This window comes from Ambystoma mexicanum, chromosome 8, assembly GCF_040938575.1.
Source record: "Ambystoma mexicanum isolate Mex_15411 chromosome 8, UKY_AmexF1_1, whole genome shotgun sequence".
NCBI classification, from domain to species: domain Eukaryota; kingdom Metazoa; phylum Chordata; class Amphibia; order Caudata; family Ambystomatidae; genus Ambystoma; species Ambystoma mexicanum.
The window spans coordinates 896,044,077-896,065,855 of NC_090929.1; positions in this window are offsets into that span (position 1 = coordinate 896,044,077).

Below are 21,779 nucleotides of genomic sequence, written 5' to 3' on the forward strand. Positions count from 1 at the left end.
TAGTTTTGGAAGAACAGGGGTAAACCTGTTTCGACGAGACTTTCATAGATCAGACTTGTCTAGAAACCGTGTCTGCGGAGAAGAGGGGAAAGGAAGAGAAGGAGGAAGGAGGGGTGGCTGCAGAAGGGCCAGAGGAGGAGCAGGGAGTAGGGGGAGGGAGAGGATAGGAGGAGAGTGTGGACAGGATGTCCTGAGTTTTTTAGATGAAATGAGAGGCCAGTGCCGCACAGAGGGCCTGTGAAGGAACAGGAGAGGTAGCGACTGCAGCAGGATTGGCCAGTTTCTTGCAGATTAGCAGATTAGAACAATGCAGGTCTTAATTGGGAACAGCCAGCATAGACATGTTGCTACAGAGGCATATTTTGGGCAAAACCAGCATGGCACACCAGATAGATCGTTATAGCTGCCTCGCTACGCTCGGTTGCACCCACTATTTCAGAGAAATATCAACACATACACACTGGAAGAAATCACAAGAAACTAACCTTTGATCACTGCCCCCGACACCAAAAGCTATCTTTGGGACTGCATGGCTATGCCTGTGATGCTATTGTGTCAAAGGTCACACACCATCGCTTTTGAATATACTGCTTTGGGTGAGGGTGTTCACTTTTGGCTTGCCGGCCCACCGGGTGACAAAAAGTTAATGCTTCGGCCCCACATTCAAAAAGGTTGGACAGGCCTGCCTTTAGGTTCGCAGATGCCTGGCACATCATCTGTGTAATCCTCCTTCTGAGGCCTAACCCATCGTCCCCCACTTGTTGGGCAGGACCTGAAGGTGTGGCTTCCAAACCTTCTCTGCTTAAGGCAAGTGCCCCCTCACTGGATGTCCAAACAGAAGCTTAAAGGAGATGAAACTAACACCCTATTCAGGCATCTCTCTATAGGCAAACAGCAGTCATGGTAGTAGGAGATCCCATTTCCTCCTTAGGGGCTCTTCCAAAGCACCCAATATGCCATTTAGAGTTTGGTTAAATCTCTCAACCAGACCATTGGTCTGGGGGTGGTACAATGTAGAGAATGTGTATTTTACCCCACATTCCTTCCAATTGCTTGCATGTAACTCGACACGAAATTGGATCCTCTGTCAGCGACCACCTCTTTAGGGAAACTGACTCTAGAAAAAATGCCCCCGAGAGCCCTGGCGACTACCTTGGCAGTGGGACTCTACTTCTACTCCCATCATGGGCCAGTATAAATGTGCAGAGAGCCTTTGCTTGGTCTTCTTAGATGCCAAGATGACCGCCAACTGCAGATGGCCTGTAAACCTTGGGTACCACCAACATCTTGAGTGAACAAGCTTCAGGCTTAGTGGCCTCACTACAAAGGAGCTCACCCTCCCAATAATTATTTAATGACCTGGGCACTTCACCTTGCGCCTGGGCCTGTTTTCTTAGACCCTCTAGAGAGTGGCAAGCTCTCTGACCCTTACAGAGGTCTCCCCTGGAGTTCCCACCTTCAGCCAGCAGGCATTGAATGTCAGGGTGATCCTCTGGTTTGAGTACCTCTCCGTGAGTAGGGTCTTCTGGCTACTCTCTCTCAGGAGTTGAGCCTAGGGATACGACTGGTCCTAGCCCATCCAGAGCTTGGATACCAGTGGGTGTTGCTGAAACAGCAGGAAGAGAAGGAACCCCCTTCACAGAGCTGTTCCTTTTGCTCTTCCTTCTTGCCTTGGGTCTTCCCTTTGGCATGGGTAACTGACTATCCATCAGATCCTGTTTGGCCTGAGACCTAGTGACTGCAGCAGCAGTCAGAGGTAGTCCATCACCGTTCAACCCCAACTCCACTAAGTCGTTCCCCAGAAAATATATGTGCAGGTACATTTTCCTGAACCAGGACAGGAAGCTTTGCTGTCTTGTCCTCCATCCGTATGGTGACCAGGGCACAGGAGATAATTTGGTAGGCCCACCTACTAACCTGGTAGTTTTCAGAGGAGCACCTACATAGTCCTCTGGCATTAGCAGGGTCCTGTCCACCACTGTCATGCTTGCCGTAGTGTCTCTAAAACCAGTGGAAGGCTGGCCATTTAAGAGGACACTTTGCAAAAATCAGCGGGTCTTCTGTGGGGTGATAGCCAGTACGGGAAGTGATAGAACACAACCTTTCACCCCTTGACAAAACAGGAAGTGGCATCAAATAGCATTGTTCCATAGTACACTATAAAATATATAGTTACAATATCACTGTACTGTGATATACATTTCATATAAGAATGGATCACCGTATGTATGATTAATGACAGTGTGTATAGGCCAACATTACCAAATGACTGAATGCAAGCTGACATCCAAGGCCAGATGATACTTATGTGTTATTATATAACACTTGTGCCTAGGTGCTTTATATAGAACAAATCAACATGCATTATCACCGAACCTGTGTTGGTACTCATTTATCAACCTCAGAAGGATGAAAGGTTGAGCTGGCCTTGTCAGGATTAAAACCTGCAACCTTCAGTTCACACAGACATTGCAGCTGCGAGCACTCGACCTACTGATCTATCATACCGGCTATTGTAACGCTCACCTGATTCCCACGGAGGCGCGGCTTCGGGTGCTGATGCTTCCTTAAGGTGGGGCGCCGGACTCCAAAGATGAACAGGATGGGCCCCTCAACTCTAGCTTCTCAGGCTCGCAGGAATATCCTCCTGTGTGTGAAAAGGGAGTGTTACCCACTGACGGAATGGTGCACAAGCCTCCCACTCCCTTCCAACCCTCCACGATACCACTTCCACGATTCCCCTGTGAAGCCTCACCTTAGGATCTGGAAGGAAGAGCTCTCCATCCTGCTTCTGATGCAGGGGCGCGTTGAAACCCAGTTACTTCACTGGATTGAGGATTGGTGTTCAGGTAAGCTAGACTGTTCAGGTAAGACGCAGTATAAGTTCTGTCCAAAAGTTCAAGCCTTAATAATGTTCGTAGTCTTATTGCAGCAAGCGTTAATTCTTATGTCTTTTTCCCCATAGGGGCCGGGGTTCGGTATGCCGGAGATATGGCGCCGACCCGAAGTGAAACGTGCAGCTTCAGTAAATGACAGGTAAGTTCGGGATGAGCGCTCAGGTAATGTCTTTGCATTCGCTCATTCAATGTCTTAGCCTTTTTTCCCCTTAGGGGCCGGGGTCCAGAAGCGGCAGGACCCGAAATGAAGTGGAAAAACCCAACGGGTAAGTTTTCAGGAAATTGAGCTTTCCTTATTCCTTTTCTCCCTCTCACCTTTGTTCTTGTCTTTTTTCCCCTAGGCGCCGGGACGTGGCGAAATCCGGATGATCGCCGCTGAAGATGGAGGCGCCTGGAAAAGGTGAGTAAAATGCAGCGCTGCAGCGATCGTAGTGAAATGCTTTTAAAATGATGTCTTCCTTTTCAGGATCGTCGGTGAAATGATTCCGGGATGCAGATTTAGCAGGTAAGGTCGTTCCTTCCCCAATTCTCCTCCTTTCTCCCTTTGCAGGTGATCCAGGGTGCTGGCAGGCGTGGCAGAAGTCAGGATGCAGGAGCAGACACGGTGAGCGTCCAGCTGCTAGGTGCAGAACAACGCGAAGCACGTGTGGCTGTTCGGGTGGGGTTTAAATAGCTTTGGAAGAAGTTCCAGGTATGTATCCTTCCACCGATCAGGTATGTATCCTTCCCCGACCACACCCGGGTGGAAAGTAGTCCCACAGGTAAAGTAATCCCATCCAGGCCTCAAGAGGGCCTTGATGAAGCAGCAAGGTCTGCATCAGGTAAGTGTGCACCCAAGCACTTACACATAAATCCTCCTTCATGAGCCTGGCGCCTAAGGCGCCAGGACTGGGGTCCACTATGAGCCTGGCGCCTACGGCGCCAGGACTGAGTCCAAAGGGCCCCGACTTGGGCCCGCTGAGACTTCCCTGGAGTGAATGATGTCTGCCTCTGGGGTTGCTAGGCCCGGCCTGGCTCCTTAGAGGTAGGCATCATGACAGTACCCCCCCTCAAGGCCCCTCCCAAGGTCTTTTCCTCCGGGGGTTTTGGTTTGTGCGGGAATCAACGATGGAATCTTTGTATTAGTCCTGGTGCGTGAACAAAGTTACTGGGTTCCCAAGATCTTTCCTGAGGTCTATATCCTTTCCAGTCTACAAGATAGAAGAGTTTCGACCTCACTATCTCGGAATCTAAAATGTCCTTCACTTCGAATTCTAATTCTCCATCAATTTGGAAAGGATCTGGAGGTTCAGACAGTCTGGTTCCAGGTTGTACCGGTTTCAGAAGAGATGCATGAAAAACGGGATGAATCTGCATATTGGATGGTAAATCGAGTTTAAAGGCCACCGGGTTGATAATAGCCTTGATGGGGTAAGGTCCAATGAATCTGGGACTAAAAGTTTGCGGGCCCCTGAGGGGTAAATGTTTAGTTGCAAGCCATACCTGATCTCCTACTTGGTAAGGAGGAGTTTTACTTCGGTGCACATCAGCGTTTTCTTTATACCTTTTCTTGGCTTGCTGTAAATGCGTTGTAGCTTCTATGAAGGCTCGGGTGATTGTGGAATGTAGGTGATTTACCGCGGGCATTTCCAGGGTCAGAGGTGGATCTAGGTCAGAGGTCCGAGGATGGTGACCATACAAGATATAAAAAGGAGTCTGTCCGGTTCCAGAATGCACTGAATTATTGTATGCATATTCTGCAATCCAAAGGATGTCTTTCCAATTTAACTCGGATTGGTGTAACATGCACCGAAGATATTGCTCGAGAGTCTGATTGGTTCTCTCGGTTTGTCCGTCGGTCTGGGGGTGGTGGCTGGTGGATAAGCGCACATCTATTTGTGCCAGTTGGCAACATTTCTTCCAAAAATGGGAGATGAATTGACTTCCACGATCTGAGACTAATATAGAAGGGAAACCATGTATGCGCACTATATTCTCCATAAATTCCTTGGCCACGGTGGAAGCTGACGGCAATCCTCGTAAAGGGATGAAATGGGCCATCTTGGAGAACAGATCCACTATTACGAGGATAGTGTTGTAACCACCACAAGGAGGCAGGTCAGTTATAAAGTCCATTGACAAGGTGTGCCAAGGTGCTGGTGGAATGTCCAAAGGTTGAAGTAAACCGGCAGGCCTTTTCTTTTGACTCTTATTTTGGGCGCAAATTCCGCAAGATAACACAAAAGACTTTATGTCTTTTCTCCAAGAGGGCCACCAGAAGTGGCGTTTGATCTTTTCTTCTGTTTTCGCGATACCAGGGTGTCCTTCCATTAATGATTCGTGATGACGGGTGATGACAAGTTCCTGCAATTCTTTACTTGGCAGAAACAACCGCTCCTGGAAGTAGGGTAAATCATCCTTGACGGTGAAGTGAGGACCCTTTTGACTCCATTCCAGTAAGGCTGAAGAGTCTAAAAGTTGTTTTACTTGAGTTTGGATGTCCTCAATAGTTTGCAATGAAATTAAGCCCAAAATTCTTTGTTCAGGTATGATTGGCACAGGTTCTATACTTGAATTGGGCTCCTCCATGCCAATCCGGGATAAGGCGTCTGCTTTACCATTCTTGCAGCCAGGGCGATAGGTAATTACAAAATCAAATTCCGCAAAGAATAAGGCCCATCGGAGTTGTCGTGAAGATTGAGCTTTGGCCGTCTTTAAATATTGCAAATTTCTGTGGTCCGTAATGACGGTGATGGTGTGTCTAGCTCCAAGAAGATAGTGACGCTAAGCCTTGACGGCCGATTTAATAGCCAGTAGTTCTTTGTCGGTAATTGCGTAGTTGATCTCAGGTGGAGAGAATTTTCTGGACCAAAAGGCTACTGGGTGTAGTTGGTTAGTTTCTGGGTCTCTTTGTGACAGGACAGCTCCCATGGCCGAACTGGATGCATCGGTTTCCACGATGTAAGGGAGATCTGGGTGTGGGTGCTTCAAAACAGGTGCAGAGGTGAATTTGGTTTTCAGGTCCTGAAAGGCTTGTTCGGCCTCAAGAGTCCATTCGAAGCATTTCTTTTTCTTTAGGAGAGCTGTGATGGGTTGAACAGTTCGAGAAAACTCCGGGATGAACCTTCGATAGAAGTTGGCAAAGCCAAGCATGCTTTGTACTCCCTTCACAGAGCTAGGGGACGGCTATTTGAGAATGGCGTCCACTTTCCGCGAGTCCATTCGGATTCCTTGAGGTGTCAGGATGAATCAGAGAAACTCCACTTCTGTGGTATGAAAAACACACTTTTCGAGCTTGGCAAATAGTCTGTGCTGGCGCAATTTCTCAAGAACTGCCCTAACATGTTTCCTGTGATCGGATTCTGAGGAAGAGTACACCAGGATGTCGTCAATATAAACGATGACACAAACATCGATAAGTTCCCGTAAAACATCATTCATGAAGTACTGAAAGGCGGCAGGTGCGTTGCATAAACCAAAGGGCATTACTTGGTATTCGAAAAGCTCGAATTTGGTGCGGAATGCAGTCTTCCACTCGTCGCCCTCTTTTACACGCACCAGGTGGTAAGCTCCTCGGAGATCTAGCTTGGTGTACACACAAGCATCTTTTACTTGGTCGATGAGCTCAGGTATCAAGGGCAGAGGGTAACAATTCTTAATCGTTATCTGATTTAGGGCGCGGTAGTCAATACAGGTCCTAAGGTCTCCTTCCTTCTTAGGTACGAAGAACAAAGCTGAAGAGACTGGAGACTTTGACGGGCGAATGAAGCCATTGGCCAGATATTGATCCAGATACTGACGCAAATGCAGGTTCTCAGGTTCAGTAAGAGCGTAAATCCTACTGCAAGGTAGTGGAGCATTGGGTACCAAGTCGATTTGGCAATCTTAAGATCGATGGGGAGGTAAGGTGTTAGCCTGCTCTTTCTGAAAAACGTCTTGGAATTCTTGGTATTCAGATGGTAGCTGTACAGGGGTGGAGGTTGCAGAGGCCAGACCCATAGCTGGATTTCTTGGATAACAAGTTGGTTCACAATCAGGAAAAGTGATCTTCTTTGCTCGCCAGTCTATTCTTGGATTATGTGTTTCTAACCAAGGGATTCCAAGAAGTACTTGAAATTGTGGGGCCTTGATCACGTCAAACACGATTGCTTCCCGATGTCCATCCTGACCCACCAGTGTGATTTCAACAGTGGAATGCGTTACAGGCCCAGAGGCTATTTCGGTTCCATCAACTGTCGTAATTACATCTTGGGTTACTTTCGGGCGGAGAGGAAGCTTAATCCTGGAAGCCAATTCTCAGTCTATGTAATTTCCAATAGCTCCACTGTCGATGTATGCTTTTATAGCATGCAACTGCTGAGGCTGTTTTGGGTTCACAAGCACCATTGGCATGACAAAATACGAGGTCAAAGAGTTTGTTTTCAAGCTCGGCAAGCGGACCCCTACGCTTGTCGGGCTTGGTCGTTTCCCGAACCAGGTGTCAATAACTCGTTATCAGTGGCTCCAACCACCTTCTTGGGTGGTTTAACCGGACAACTTCGAAGAAAGTGACCGGAAGTCCTGCAATACAAACAAAGTTGCATTTGTCGCCTTCTCTCTCGCTCCTTCTGCGTCAAAGGTCCTTTAACACTGCCAATTTGCATAGGTCCGGAAATGTCACTACTCTTGGAGTTAACGTGGGTCTTGATGGGTACTCTGGTTTCGTACTTGAGCCGATCTGCTTTTCTATTTTGAAGTCTGTGATCAAGTTGAACCACTAAATCAATGTAGTCTGCGCAGGCCTGGGGTGGATCTACTATCTGAGCTATAACATCCTTAAGATCTCCGCGCAGGCCTCGATGAAACAATGTGATCCTTTTATCTTCAGGCCATCCGGTTTCCACAACCAGTCTATTAAAGGTGGCAATATAAGACAAAAGATCCTGATTACCTTGTCGTAAGGATAACAGTTCGTTGTCAAGGGCCTGTCCCTGCGCGTGTCGAGCGAACAATCTTTCCATGCTGGTCTGGAAGCCCTGGAAATCCCGGAGAATGGGATCATCCTGATTTACCAATGGAATAGACCAATCGGCAGCACAGCCACTGAGGTAAGATAGTACAAAGGCTACTTTGGTCTGGTCGTTGGGGAAGGCCCCGGGCCTGCATAAAAAGTGTAAACGGCATTGGTTCATAAAAACGGCATATTTCCTGGGATCCCCCGCAAAACGTTCTGGCGGGGCCAAAGGCATGTGTCCAGGTAGATTGATTTGTACCAGGTTATTCGAACCCATTGATGTAGAAGTGCTTCCGGACTCAGGTAAAGGCGTGTGTCCTGCCTGGCCCTGCAATAACCTTTTGGCCAGATCATCAGTTCTCTCCTTGGATAGGATTAGTTCCCTTCTGAGAGCGTTAGTCTCCTGGCGGGCTGAGTGCACTTCTGCCCGTAATTCCCCTAAAAGCTGGGCCAGCTGATCTGTCTCGGAAGTCTCCATAGCGCCCGGGTGGGAGATTAATGTACGGCTTTGCGTTCTGTAACGCTCACCTGATTCCCACGGAGGCGCGGCTTCGGGTGCTGATGCTTCCTTAAGGTGGGGCGCCGGACTCCAAAGATGAACAGGATGGGCCCCTCAACTCTAGCTTCTCAGGCTCGCAGGAATATCCTCCTGTGCGTGAAAAGGGAGTGTTACCCACTGACGGAATGGTGCTCATGCCTCCCACTCCCTTCCAACCCTCCATGATACCACTTCCACGATTCCCCTGTGAAGCCTCACCTTAGGATCTGGAAGGAAGAGCTCTCCATCCTGCTTCTGATGCAGGGGCGCGTTGAAACCCAGTTACTTCACTGGATTGAGGATTGGTGTTCAGGTAAGCTTGACTGTTCAGGTAAGACGCAGTATAAGTTCTGTCCAAAAGTTCAAGCCTTAATAATGTTCGTAGTCTTATTGCAGCAAGCATTAATTCTTATGTCTTTTTCCCCATAGGGGCTGGGGTTCGGTATGCCGGAGATATGGCGCCAACCCGAAGTGAAACGTGCAGCTTCAGTAAATGACAGGTAAGTTCGGGATGAGCACTCAGGTAATGTCTTTGCATTCGCTCATTCAATGTCTTAGCCTTTTTCCCCCTTAGGGGCCGGGGTCCGAAAGCGGCAGAACCCGAAATGAAGTGGAAAAACCCAATGGGTAAGTTTTCAGGAAATTGAGCTTTCCTTATTCCTTTTCTCCCTCTCACCTTTGTTCTTGTCTTTTTTCCCCTAGGCGCCGGGACGTGGCGAAATCCGGATGATCGCCGCTGAAGATGGAGGCGCCTGGAAAAGGTGAGTAAAATGCAGCGCTGCAGCGATCGTAGTGAAATGATTTTAAAATGATGTCTTCCTTTTCAGGATCGTCGGTGAAATGATTCCGGGATGCAGATTTAGCAGGTAAGGTCTTTCCTTCACCAATTCTCCTCCTTTCTCCCTTTGCAGGTGATCCAGGGTGCTGGCAGGCGTGGCAGAAGTCAGGATGCAGGAGCAGACACGGTGAGCGTCCAGCTGCTAGGTGCAGAACAACGCGAAGCACGTGTGGCTGTTCGGGTGGGGTTTAAATAGCTTTGGAAGAAGTTCCAGGTATGTATCCTTCCACCGATAAGGTGTGTATCCTTCCCCGACCACACCCGGGTGGAAAGTAGTCCCACAAGTAAAGTAGTCCCATCCTGGCCTCAAGAGGGCCTGGATGAAGCAGCAAGGTCTGCATCAGGTAAGTGTGCACCCAAGCACTTACACATAAATCCTCCTTTATGAGCCTGGCACCTAAGGCGCCAGGACTGGGGTCCACTATGAGCCTGGCGCCTATGGCGCCAGGACTGAGTCCAAAGGGCCAAGACTTGGGCCCACTGAGACTTCCCTGGAGTGAATGATGTCTGCCTCTGGGGTTGCTGGGCCCGGCCTGGCTCCTTAGAGGTAGGCATCATGACAGCTATAGCCATCTTACGGGCTATAGTAAAATTAGCAATTACATGTCTGAATATTCTCAAAATCATAAAGCAAATTACAGTCTTTAGTGGATACCATTAAACTGGTAACTGAGATTTAACAGCAAGCCAGGTAATCTGCAGGTCTGGTGCAAAATTGGGCACATGTCAAGTCTGCTTGGATCTACTTTTCAGTCTTCAGAGATTGGCAAAATCCATACCATTGAGAGGGTTCATAACAGTCTATTAAAGAATTTAGAATAGCACAGGGAAAGCATCCTGTATGCTGAGCACTAGTTAACTCATGCATGCAAACAAACATCCTGAACAGCATGCCATGGAAATTGGAAAGATAGACACATTACAACAAAGCATTAATTGTGGCACAATGAAATCAAGGGCCATTTTATATGCTATGGTCAAACATTTCTACACTTTACACAAGGAATTAGGCAAAAGGATTTTGACAAGTGACCGAGGACACTGAGATGGAATGTCTTGTGATGAGTATAACAGAGACAACAGCAGAAAAAACAGGCTATAACTGGAACTTGTGAAAAAGCAAAATACACAGTCCGAAATAGATGCTTATTCTACTCTAAATGTGTTTTGGACGTTTTTGTCTACATTGTGAATGTGAGGGGTATAAGAACAGGCTAAATAAGTGACTCACCCCCTGATATTTAAGAGGCCTGAAAAAGAAAGCAGCTAGTCCAGAAACAAAGAACCACATGGCACGGGCCACAGCCCAGGAGCTTCAATTTATTTTGGAAAATACAAGATGCTCCCTTATTTCTTTTTTAGGAGTAGCAAGGGAGACCACAGGGGTCGCAGGGGTGACCCCTGGCAAACCCCCAAACGACATCCCTGATTTTGGGTGAAAAGGATCTACAGGAGTATAGGACATGTTTGCTGTATGGAGAATGTGAGGCAATTCAGTATGAAAGGTTGGTGATATGGAGCCAAGGGGGCATGGAATCGAGATGCACCGGGAGAAGCAGGGGAAAAGGGGGAGTAGTAAGTGTGTCATGAATCTTAGATTTGTTAAAGGAGAAATAAAGGGAAATGTCTTCACTGAGAAGGAAGAGAGAGACTGATTGAGGGCAGTTAGGATATGTGGCTGTACAGCAGGGAATGTTTTGAAGGGGTCAGAGTGGACATACGATATTGGGTTATAAGTAGTGCAAGAGTGCTTCATTGTAGCAGACCAGGAGTCGAAGGGAGCAGGATGTACACCATATCCACTGTTTTGAGGGGGTGATTTGTGGGAGTGAACCAGATCTGTGCCATTGACTGGATGGAATAATTGTGCATTGAGGATAGTACTGTTCAAAGGGAGATCTAAGAGCCAAGTAGAATTGATGGAAGCCCTGGTCAATGGAGGAGTCCTGAGGTGGTGCTAGGCTTAGAAGAGAGGATATAACATCCATCAGATAGAGCACAAGTGGGTCAGGTGGTTATTTAAGGGGTGGAACGAAAGGAAAAAGGGATCCAGGGCCAAAACGATGTTGAAATGCAGGCGACAGTGCTCAGAAAAGGAGGTGTCAATAGTGAAGCTGTATGAGGTGAGGATGGATGTAGGAAACATAGGGTCATGGGAATTACCTTGAAAATTGGTTGACACAATATGGGGAAATGCCAGTGAGTGGTCAGAGAGGATAAAGTCCAATTCAGGTCATGGGCAGGAGACTTGTGGAAGGATACAGTTAACACTATGTCCCTATCAGTCTTATAAAGGTATAAGACTGATGGGGACATAGTGGTAAAATGTTCGGGGCCCAGGCCAGGGAAGAAGGACTCAATGGGAATGGGGAAGTGGAAACACCGGCACCATCTCGTGATGGTGCCGGTGTTTCCACGTCCGCCTGCAGGCGGGCGGTGTTAAACCCGCCAGGTCAGACCTGGCAGGAACGCCACCTCCCCCCTGCAGGACTCGAAATCGGGCGGTCCGGAATTAACAGTGGCGGTGGGTTTACCGCCACTGTTATTTCCGGACCGCCCGACCCGTAATGAGGCCCAATGAGTTTGTATGGGTGCAGAGATTATCTTTATAGAGAGAATTCTGTGTACTTGATGTGATCTATTCACTTATCCAGTGTTTCTTTTGGCTCTGCCCAATGGTATAAGACAGTTTGTAGTACAGCATATGCATTTCATTGCTTTGATGCATTAGGAGGGATCTAAATATGAAGCATCCTCAGTTTGTTCCAGAGATAGACTGATTTGGCCCTATTAAAATAACGTTGGATATTGTGTAAAATATACCTTGGTACATAATTGAATGCTGAAATATATACTTGTATGAGGGCAATCATTGCCCCGGTGAAAAGGCCAGTTCAAAATTGCATTGTATCGTGGAAAATGTATGTAAGATATGCAATATGGACTTTTATGTGTGTGTATGGAATAAGAGAATAACACGTAGGCTTTTCTCCAGAAATGGCTGTTGTATGTTGTTTATCAGGCCTATTAATCTTGAGTATAGAGAGGGTATTAAATCTGTTTCACCATTATCTTGCCCTGCACGAAAAGTGATGTTCATAACCATTAATATAGGCAAAGATGATACTCTGTGTCTGCTTACCATTATTTGAACCCTCAAATTATTTTAGGGTAATGCAGTTAATTTTAGGATACTAACAGGGGAACCAGCTCATTATAAGCATCTGCTGTTATCCATAGGAAGATGCAAGCCGGGTACGGTTTGGGTTATAGTGCAATAAGGTAATCTACATGATGATCTGTTGCACCGTACACCTTTTAGAATTGATCAATGTTACTGGTCGAATACGCTTTAAGATGGATCATTTGACACACGTTTTCTTATCAAACGTCTCAACGAGTGATTTCCAAATGTTTCTGAAACTAACAAAATGTGATCCATTAATGTCAGCCACAGTTTTTGATGATCGGTCAGGATCTTGTCCCGGTCTGACCTTGGCAACCCCTGAAAGTGATCCCTATCTTTTGGAAGCAATGTCCACCCTTGGCAATACTTAGAGACCAAATGTGATGCTGAAGAACATGGAACCCACTGCACTTTCCCCTCTTGTGACTCCACATTCTGTCACAAGATGACATCACTCCTTCATTGTATAAAAATGAGGGTTCCGAACTGAGATTGTGATCGTGACAAAATGGCTCTCCACAAGGACTGTTGTTCCTTTCCTATGCATCAATTCAGAATTAAATGCATTAATTACCCCCAATCTCTTTAGAGACTCTACCCGGTCATTTGACAGGAGCCAGAAAGCAGGGCTATGGGTTTCTCTGCTCTTCTGCATTATCAACTCTGGGTTCACAAAGCACTCCCTGAGCATTAGTAAAAAGCATTGACAAAATTCATGCCAATTAGCTTCCTGACCTCTGTTAAGACAGACATTTTCTCAAAAATTCAGTTAATTAATTTCTGTGGGATTTGAATTAGAGAGTAAAGGGGATAAGGCTGGAGTTATGCTGGGTTGGCCTGGAATTATGACTCAGCTGCTCTTTTTGATTGACTTCTTATGGCCATGAGATATATATCGCCCTTGGCACTTTGGTGGCAGGTATAAAGCAACATGTTACCCCAACAGCCATACTCTTTAAAATGATCTCTACCATCATTCAACTTTGATTCAATGGCAGGAGAGCTTCTAATCAAAGTTTGACAAAAGACAGAGATGAAGGGACAGACTCCAGAATTGGAAACAGACCGAGCGAGATTCTACCTCACCCAACAATCAACAAAGAGTAGTCTGCTGCTGTGCTGAGCACAACAGCCCTTTTTTAAACATTGATTAGGCACACTGAAGACTCTCATTTACAGGGAACACAAACATACATTACACAAAACCGTATGCCCCATATCAATTTTAGATCATGCCCTACGAGCTCTGAGTACAATGAGGGTTCCTTTTCTCTTTAATTAAGAGGTAGGGTGCTGGGAGATTGGTACCCACTCCACAATATCACTGCGGGTGGAAACAAACTCCTTGGTGTGCTAGAAACATGTAATGTGATTCTAGAATCCATTTTTAGTCTCACCAGCACATCCCTCACAGATCATATCGGCACATGCCTGTTCCGGGGTAATGATGTAAAGATGGCTTAGCCTTGGAATAAAGGTAGATAGGCTAAACAATATAATCTGGTCCAGCACTGTGGCCTTTGTGCCTAGTTGTATGATTGTAAATTACAATTTGATGCTTTATCTAGGTATTTTAAGGGTTTTACGACAATCTTTTATTTTCGGTTTACCTTGTGGTCCTCTCCTTCCTGGATTCACCCAATGCTACTTACAATATGTCACTGAAGTCAACCAGCATTAGCTCTGTCTCCACTAATTCTTACACTGTCTTTCCCTCCCATGGCAGGAGCCTGCAACCCTCTGTACCTCTATCCATGTTCATTCAAGTTTGCTCCTTCGACACTATCCTAACTGTATCAATATTAATGCATTCTGGTATGGTGCTGTTGTGTTAGATGGTTTCATGCTAACTAAAAGCAACACATACATACATTCATGCACATAATTAACACATATTGAAATATAAAATACTTTGCAGCCAGGAATCCATCAAAAATGTCACAGTAGTTAAGTCCCCTTCAACCTCATTTCTACTAATATTTACTCTGAGGAACAATACACTATGAAACATCCAACATTGAATACTAAGTTCTACTTAAGGGTGATGTAACCGTAGGATTGAATTTCACAGTCCTCATAAAACGAGTTCCACAGTTGAGGTGAGCAGGAAAACATCTAATTCATCATAGTGGCTACCAGAAGTCACATACTATGACGACACACATTGTTCGCCTTTCATCTTTCTCATGTGTATAGAGTGTGAGTGCAACAAACTCCAACTTTTTTACAAAAGCTATTATCGAACATGAATGAAAATGTCAGTGACATAGACAATTGCTGAGCTTATCATATTAATCATACTTCCATGGCCAGCTCGCTAACCTATTCAATCTCCTTATATCATGCCAATGTGACTGCCCCGTGAGTCTCCTGAGAACAATCAAAGATCCCAATGTTCTTGTCCTGCTAACGCAGCTGTGGAACTCATTTTCTGAGGATAGCAACATATCTATTTTTTTAAGTAGAGTTTGATGCGTTGTAGCGTTAGCGGCACAAGTCAAATCATATTGCAGGCCCCAATCCTGGCAAATCTTTCCTGAAAAATATGTCATGCACTGTTTAAAATTAGAGTACTCAATTGTTTGGTATGTAAATTCAGAAACTGAAGTGAAAAATAGACATGTTTAAGGAAACCCAACTACATTAAATCAGCTCTGGTATTTTGCCATTTTTGTAAAAATTATATTTCACAATGATTAAGAACAGAGAAGAGAAGTTGTTTACGTGATGTAAAATTGGATAATCTTGCAAATAGGACTGAATAGAATTAAATGTTTTAAATATTGTTGTGCATTGTTGCTCCTTGTTTTGGGAACAAAGTCAAATGTCATGTTAACCATTGTTTATTTTAAATACAACTTTATAAAACAGCAATAAACAAGACACAAAAGTCATAAAATCTCAAATTACACTGAAAAATAATAACCTCCATAGTTTATGTCTGATCAACAGTCAGCTTTGGTTATCAATTTTCTCAACGTGTCTGTCTTATATGCATAGCCAGAAGTATATATAACCATGCCACATGATCCGATCTCCTAGATGTTTACTGCAGGATTCCCAGAACCTCCTTCAATTTGGAAGGTGAATCATAAACTTCCTGCAATACGTTGGTTCATCTTCACCGAACATTTCTCAATCTGTGTATTGCAATCATTGGTACATGGTAATTTGATAATCAAATAGTCAAACTCTTTACCTATTCACAAGTAAACATTACAGTTATGAAACACAGCTGATTCTCATCTTTGAAGACACATTGCATGAGACTTCGCTGTATCAATAGTCATTTTACATTAGATCATACTAGAAGCATAACAATTAAATTAATGTAATGCGATTGGGGTTTCATCAAAAAATCAAGATCATCGGCATAAGCCAAACCTGAAATCTGCTTTCCTGAAACAATTATTTAATCTGCATTTATACAATTCAGGTAAGCATTATAGCCATTCATTTAAAAACAAATGAACAATTAGGGAGCATGTATGCTTCTCTGGCATAGTCCACTTGTGATGGAAAAAGCATCAGTTTGTTCTCCGCTCCTACCATATGGCACATATGACTTTGCCAATGTATAGAGTTGCCCAACAAGACTCAGATATTGTTCATAAACTCCCATGCATATGAGTACTTCCCAGAGAACCTACCCACTCAGTCGAAAGCCGATGACAAGTCTATGATGCCAAGGTAGATATTCCCTAGCTTGGCCTCATAGAATGTGTCAATCAGCAAGGATAGATGTATGTATTGTTGAACGATACCTCACCCAGAACGAGAGCCTAATGAGCGCCTGACATAACATTTCTGTCATTTTCCAAGTCAATGGTTTCTCACATCAAAATGCTTCAAAGATCTTAGGTGAAATGTCAATTCCAATGTGGATTTTACTTTCTTACTTTTTTGTGTATAGGAACAATAGATGATATATGCCATATTGCCTTGAACTAAGTTGGTTAGTAAAAGAGCCCATAATTCAAGCTTTTTATGAATCCTATGGGACTTTATTTGGGCCTGGGGCTTTCTGGGCTTCCAGGTAATTTATATATTTAAAATTTTGCCGGTCCGGTAGCACAGCGAGTTGAGCGCTCACTTTCACATCTCTGCATAGCCTGCTGACGCAGGTTCGAATCCCGGCAGAGCCAAACTCAGCCTATCATCTTTCCGAGATCAATAAATTAGCACCACACACCGTGAGTAATTATAAGCAGCGCTCAGATGCCAGAGGGTTTGTAGCGCTATATAAATGCTAAATTATTATTATATGATTTTGTCAACTGAAACAGTTGTCCTCCAACAGTGGGTCAACATTTATATTTTTATAATCGAATACAGGAAGAGTAGAAATTGGATGTTCATCTAAAATAGTTAAACACAAAAATCAGTCATCTCTTGGGATAACACCCAAGATCTATGGTGTAGGCATTGCTTGAATTGTGGGAACTACAAAATAACAATTGTTGATATAACTCATACTCACATGCTTTTTGTCCCCTGTTCACGTTGAGCCTATTGTTACCTCTAGCTATCTTACATTTGTGTATGGACACTTTGGAATTTTTTTACGGTGCTTTTCAATTCATGTTGTCCTGACATTGAAGTTATATAATTCTTTTCTGTTGTCATAACATTTGAGACTCTTTTTAAAGGTATCACAATCTTATAAAATAGTACTTTGATTGCAGCTAGAGCACAGACAGACATATATCCCATTACCTCCAACTCTCACTATTGTGTCCACTGTTGATCCAACCCTAGTATCAGACCCTCTTATGTGCCTATGATTGCAAGCAGAATACAACTGTGCAAAATGGATGTTATATTCTCAAAAATGATTTGTATGCTCTGTGCTCAGGACACCTTCTGCGCTGATCAGACCAATGCATTCTTTAATCATCCACCATGAGCTAAAATCCAAGAATAAAATCACCAATAGGAGCAAGGGGAGAGCAAATAACATATCTTTGCTGGAACATCTGAATCCAGGGGCCCATTCTCTCAACAAAATGGTATAATCAACCAGAATTGTAGGCAGCCTTTTACTCAGTGAATTTACAAATTCAGATGTAGTGGACATTGTTGGACTTCCTCCACCTATGAGTTCGCTCAGATCAAATTCTGGACCACTTAAATTTGGACCCAAATGTGCATTTAAATTGCCTCCTAAAATGGTAACTGACTCTGGTGAAGATTATAAAGAGTCATTATAATGTTGGTCCAATTCATTGTATTTAAATCTGCACCTACTTTATAAAAACGCACAACCAAACCATCTTCACCCGAGGAAAGACCAACATTTAAAATCTTAATGAAATTATAGTACAACTGGATCATGTTACAACAGGCCGATAGTTTGTTAGATAGTCAGGTCAAACTCCCTCCTTTAGATCTACCCCTTAATAAGAGTAAGGCCAGTGTAAAGCAAAACAAAATCTGATATATGGACAGGAAATGTTCTCTACATTTCTACTACATTTGAGGACACAATTTGCCAACAGCCTGTGTCTAGCACCAACTCTTGGTTCAGGATATATTCTTTAAAGGAACATTATCATCCATCACTGAGTCCATGTTATCAGTTATGTGCTCAGTTAGGTCTGTAGGGGAGAAACCTGCCTCTTACCTTGTTGCACAATTTTATTATACAACAGGATAATTGGCTAGACATTGGCAGGCGTTGTACTGTGCCAGACACATAATGTACCTGCAACACTGCTGACCAGACATAGAACAGGCTCTAAGCACAATAAAACCCACCACACATGCTCACAGTTATGCACTTGATATGAAAATATTCAAACATGTTAGCAAGAAAACAAACGCTTCCATTTGTATTGGTTATGGTGAGGAAACAAAATATGCCAACAATTTGCATTGGTGAATGTGAGAACACGAAATATATTTTGAACACAGGTATGTTTCTTTTGTCCCAATAAACCCTAACTGACATCATTGGTGTAGCATGACAGAGAACAATGTCACCCTTAGCCACACCCCAACCCTTGTCTAATACTAGCTAAGTGAAGGGATAAGGAGACTATGGGCCTCATTACGGGTCGGGCGGTCCGGAATTAACAGTGCCGGTAAACCCGCCGCCACTGTTAATTCCGGATCGCCCGATCCCGAGTCCTGCAGGCGGGAGGTCTGACCTGGCGGGTTGAACACCTCCCTGCAGGCGGACGTGGAAACACCAGCACCATCACGAGATTGTGCCGGTGTTTACACTTCCCCATTCCCATTGAGTCCTATGGGACTCAATGGGAATGGGGATTAACACCATTCCACCTCCGTGACTCCCGGGACACTGGGGCTGTAATGCCCTGGTAATTCCGGGAGTCACGGAGGCGGAATGGTAATACGAGTCCGGCGGTAACAAGGCGGTTTTACCGCTGCGGTTACCGCCGGACTCGTAATGAGGCCCAATGAACCCTTCCACATAGCAGAACAACCCACCACTACTAAATTTAGATTCAGGATACTTCATCAGTCCCTCAATACAGCATAGACAGAAATGTGACTTCCATGTCAGTTTGACACCTTGCTAGATTACCCTGCAGAAGAGCCCCAGTTAATTTACACCCTATTGATACTCAGCCCCAATTTTCTGTGACTCTGGTGCAGCCACACCCGATGAAATGCCTTCAGCTTGCCTTGACTTGACTGCCCCTCCTTGCAGCTAAGAAGGATCTCTACCCGGCTGTCAAGACACTGCCTTTGCAGAACACTCTTCCTGAGGTAACATGAGGTAGCCCCAAGGCCCCAGCCTCTCGATCTGGCCAGGAGTCTTTTACTCTGGAGTAGCACAGTTAACGAGCCAGTCCCAGGTTTTCTCACTTGATGCAATCAGAGGGGGCAGTAAAATTCTTTGCTCACACCATACAACAAAACAGCCCATGTAGCCAGTTTAAAAACATTTTCCTTCTCTTTTCTTCGATTCTTTGCCTCTTTTTCTCTGTCAGCTCCAGATCTTGTAAGTCCCAGTCTCTTGTAAGAGCCAGGTTTTGTCAAAAACCAAACATGTCCATGTCTTGTAAAGGGCAAAAGCCCCTCCTTGCTTTTCCCTACACCTTATAAACCTGTCTCAACATCCAGCCCTTTTCCATATGGCTCCCATGGATTTGTATATTTTCCCTCCTATTCTGTGATGTCACCTGTCACCACCCCCATATTGTCCAGCCCCTTTCATGAAGTCACTTCCAACTTCATTACATACCAATTCACGCCCCCTTGTTCCTGGCAAACTTTAAGCTGCACTCCTGCTCATGGTCTCTTCCTGCAGCCCAGAGGAAAATGAAACATTCTCCCATTCTTCCTTCCGCTTCTTGCTGTGTATGAACAAAGAATGTGTTCCTTTTCAAGGCCCATCACTGTGCACCAGGGCTCAAGTCGAGGGTACCGCAAGGGAACGGATTCCACCCACTTTTTTCAGAGGGTGGACTCAGCCCCCCCCCAGCTAAAATGAGAAACCTTGAATGCCCTCTTTGCATTTATGAATTTAAGTCGACCTCGGGATCAAACCAGGTTTGCCGGCCAGGCACTTCACCACTGCACTATATAACCTGATGAAAAATAACAAACAACAAAAAAAAGAAATGTCACATTTTGGCACTGCAAGATCCAGGGAAACCATTTGTATTGGTTCTTGTTGTTTAAAACATACAAACCTTTTAACTTTTTCAGAAACACTATCAGAAGAAAATATCCTCTTGGTTTTGTGTGTGTGTTGATTTTGTGAAAGGCAAATGCCATTCGTCCTGTGTATTTTGGGTGATTATGCAAAGGCATTTTAATGAAATGTGCACATTTCACCTTGATATGTTAATTTCTGGTGACTTCACATTGCATTCAATTTGTTGATGAGTCCCCCCACTTTAAATATTCGGACTTGAGCCTGCTGTGCACTCTGAATCTCGCCTCGCAACCACTGCTGTTCAGTTTTCAATGTTTGCTTTATTTTCTGAATCTAGCAATCACTAGCAATGCTGCGTATTCATGGGCATGCTGCAATGTTAGTAATATTAGGGCCTGCAGCCTGCAACTCAAGCCCCCTTGGATTGCCCCCAGTACTATATGTTAGTACCCAAAGTAACCCACCTTTGTTGTCCCTTATGTTAAAATGTAGTACCCATGTTAGTAATCCATGTACTACGCAACAATACACACAGCATATGCTGCACACATTCTTTAGCTCTCAACCTTTCCTACAGGTCTATCATGGTCTCATGATCATTACAATATTTCAGGGCACATCTGAAGGTTTGATGTATCCCACACTAGTGGACATTTTTCTTGAATAAATGATATGTCTTATACATTTAGAATAGAGGGAACCAAAAACCTTTAAGTGAACAGAAAAAGGAAAATGTCGCAAATGACACACTCTTTTGGTCTGCAATCAAATGTTTTAAATATTGTTGTCCACTGTTGGTTGTTTTGGAAACCGAGATGAACAGGACCAATTTAAAGTTCTCTATTAGGTCACGAGTGTGGTAGAGGCCAGGCAGTGCTAATACACCAGCCCACACTAGGTGTCTGCTCTACTGTGCAATCAAAAAATATAAAGGGTACCTAGTATGCTCTCGGTCCCTTAGATAAGCAATGAGTATACACAAGAAAATGGACCGGGGGCAAGAGGGCAGAAAGCAGCTAATCGGCCAGTTTCACAACAATGTCAATTTAGTTTCATGCAAGGAAAATATTTAGTGGTACTGACCAAACATAGGCATTAAAAACCAAATTGTACTGCCTGTTTCCTTAACCTGCTATATTCTTTGACAGGCTCTGCCAAGAAGTGATCTGGTGTCGACAACATTTGACAACATCTGTTGCAGAATAGATAGACACACTAGTATACACATGGTGTGTAGGGACATTTTTTAATTACTGTTGTTCAAATGCTTTGTATGTTACAAGGTCGATACATGAAACGTACAGTGGAGAAGTATGATATTTATATGTATGAATGAGAATGTGTGAAGGAGTAGATTGAATGGATTAGGAGTTATTAGGACATTTGTACAATTTGGTTTTTAATGCCTATGTTTGGTCAGTCCCACTAAATATTTGCCATGAATGAAAAGGAATTGACATTGTTGTGAAACTGGCCGATTAGTTGCTTTCTATCCTCTTGCTTCCGGTTCATTTTCTTGTGAATACTCATTGCTCTACTGTGCAGAAAGAGGGGGGTTGCTCAAACATTATGTTTATGTTCCTCTTTGTTTAGAATGTCCAAAAGGTGTCAATCCTTATCACGTGCTAGTGATATGGATTTCTGCAGACTCAAAAACAAGAATATAGCCAGCAGCTCAGGTCATCATGGCCAGTAGCTGCCAACTGACATGACATGG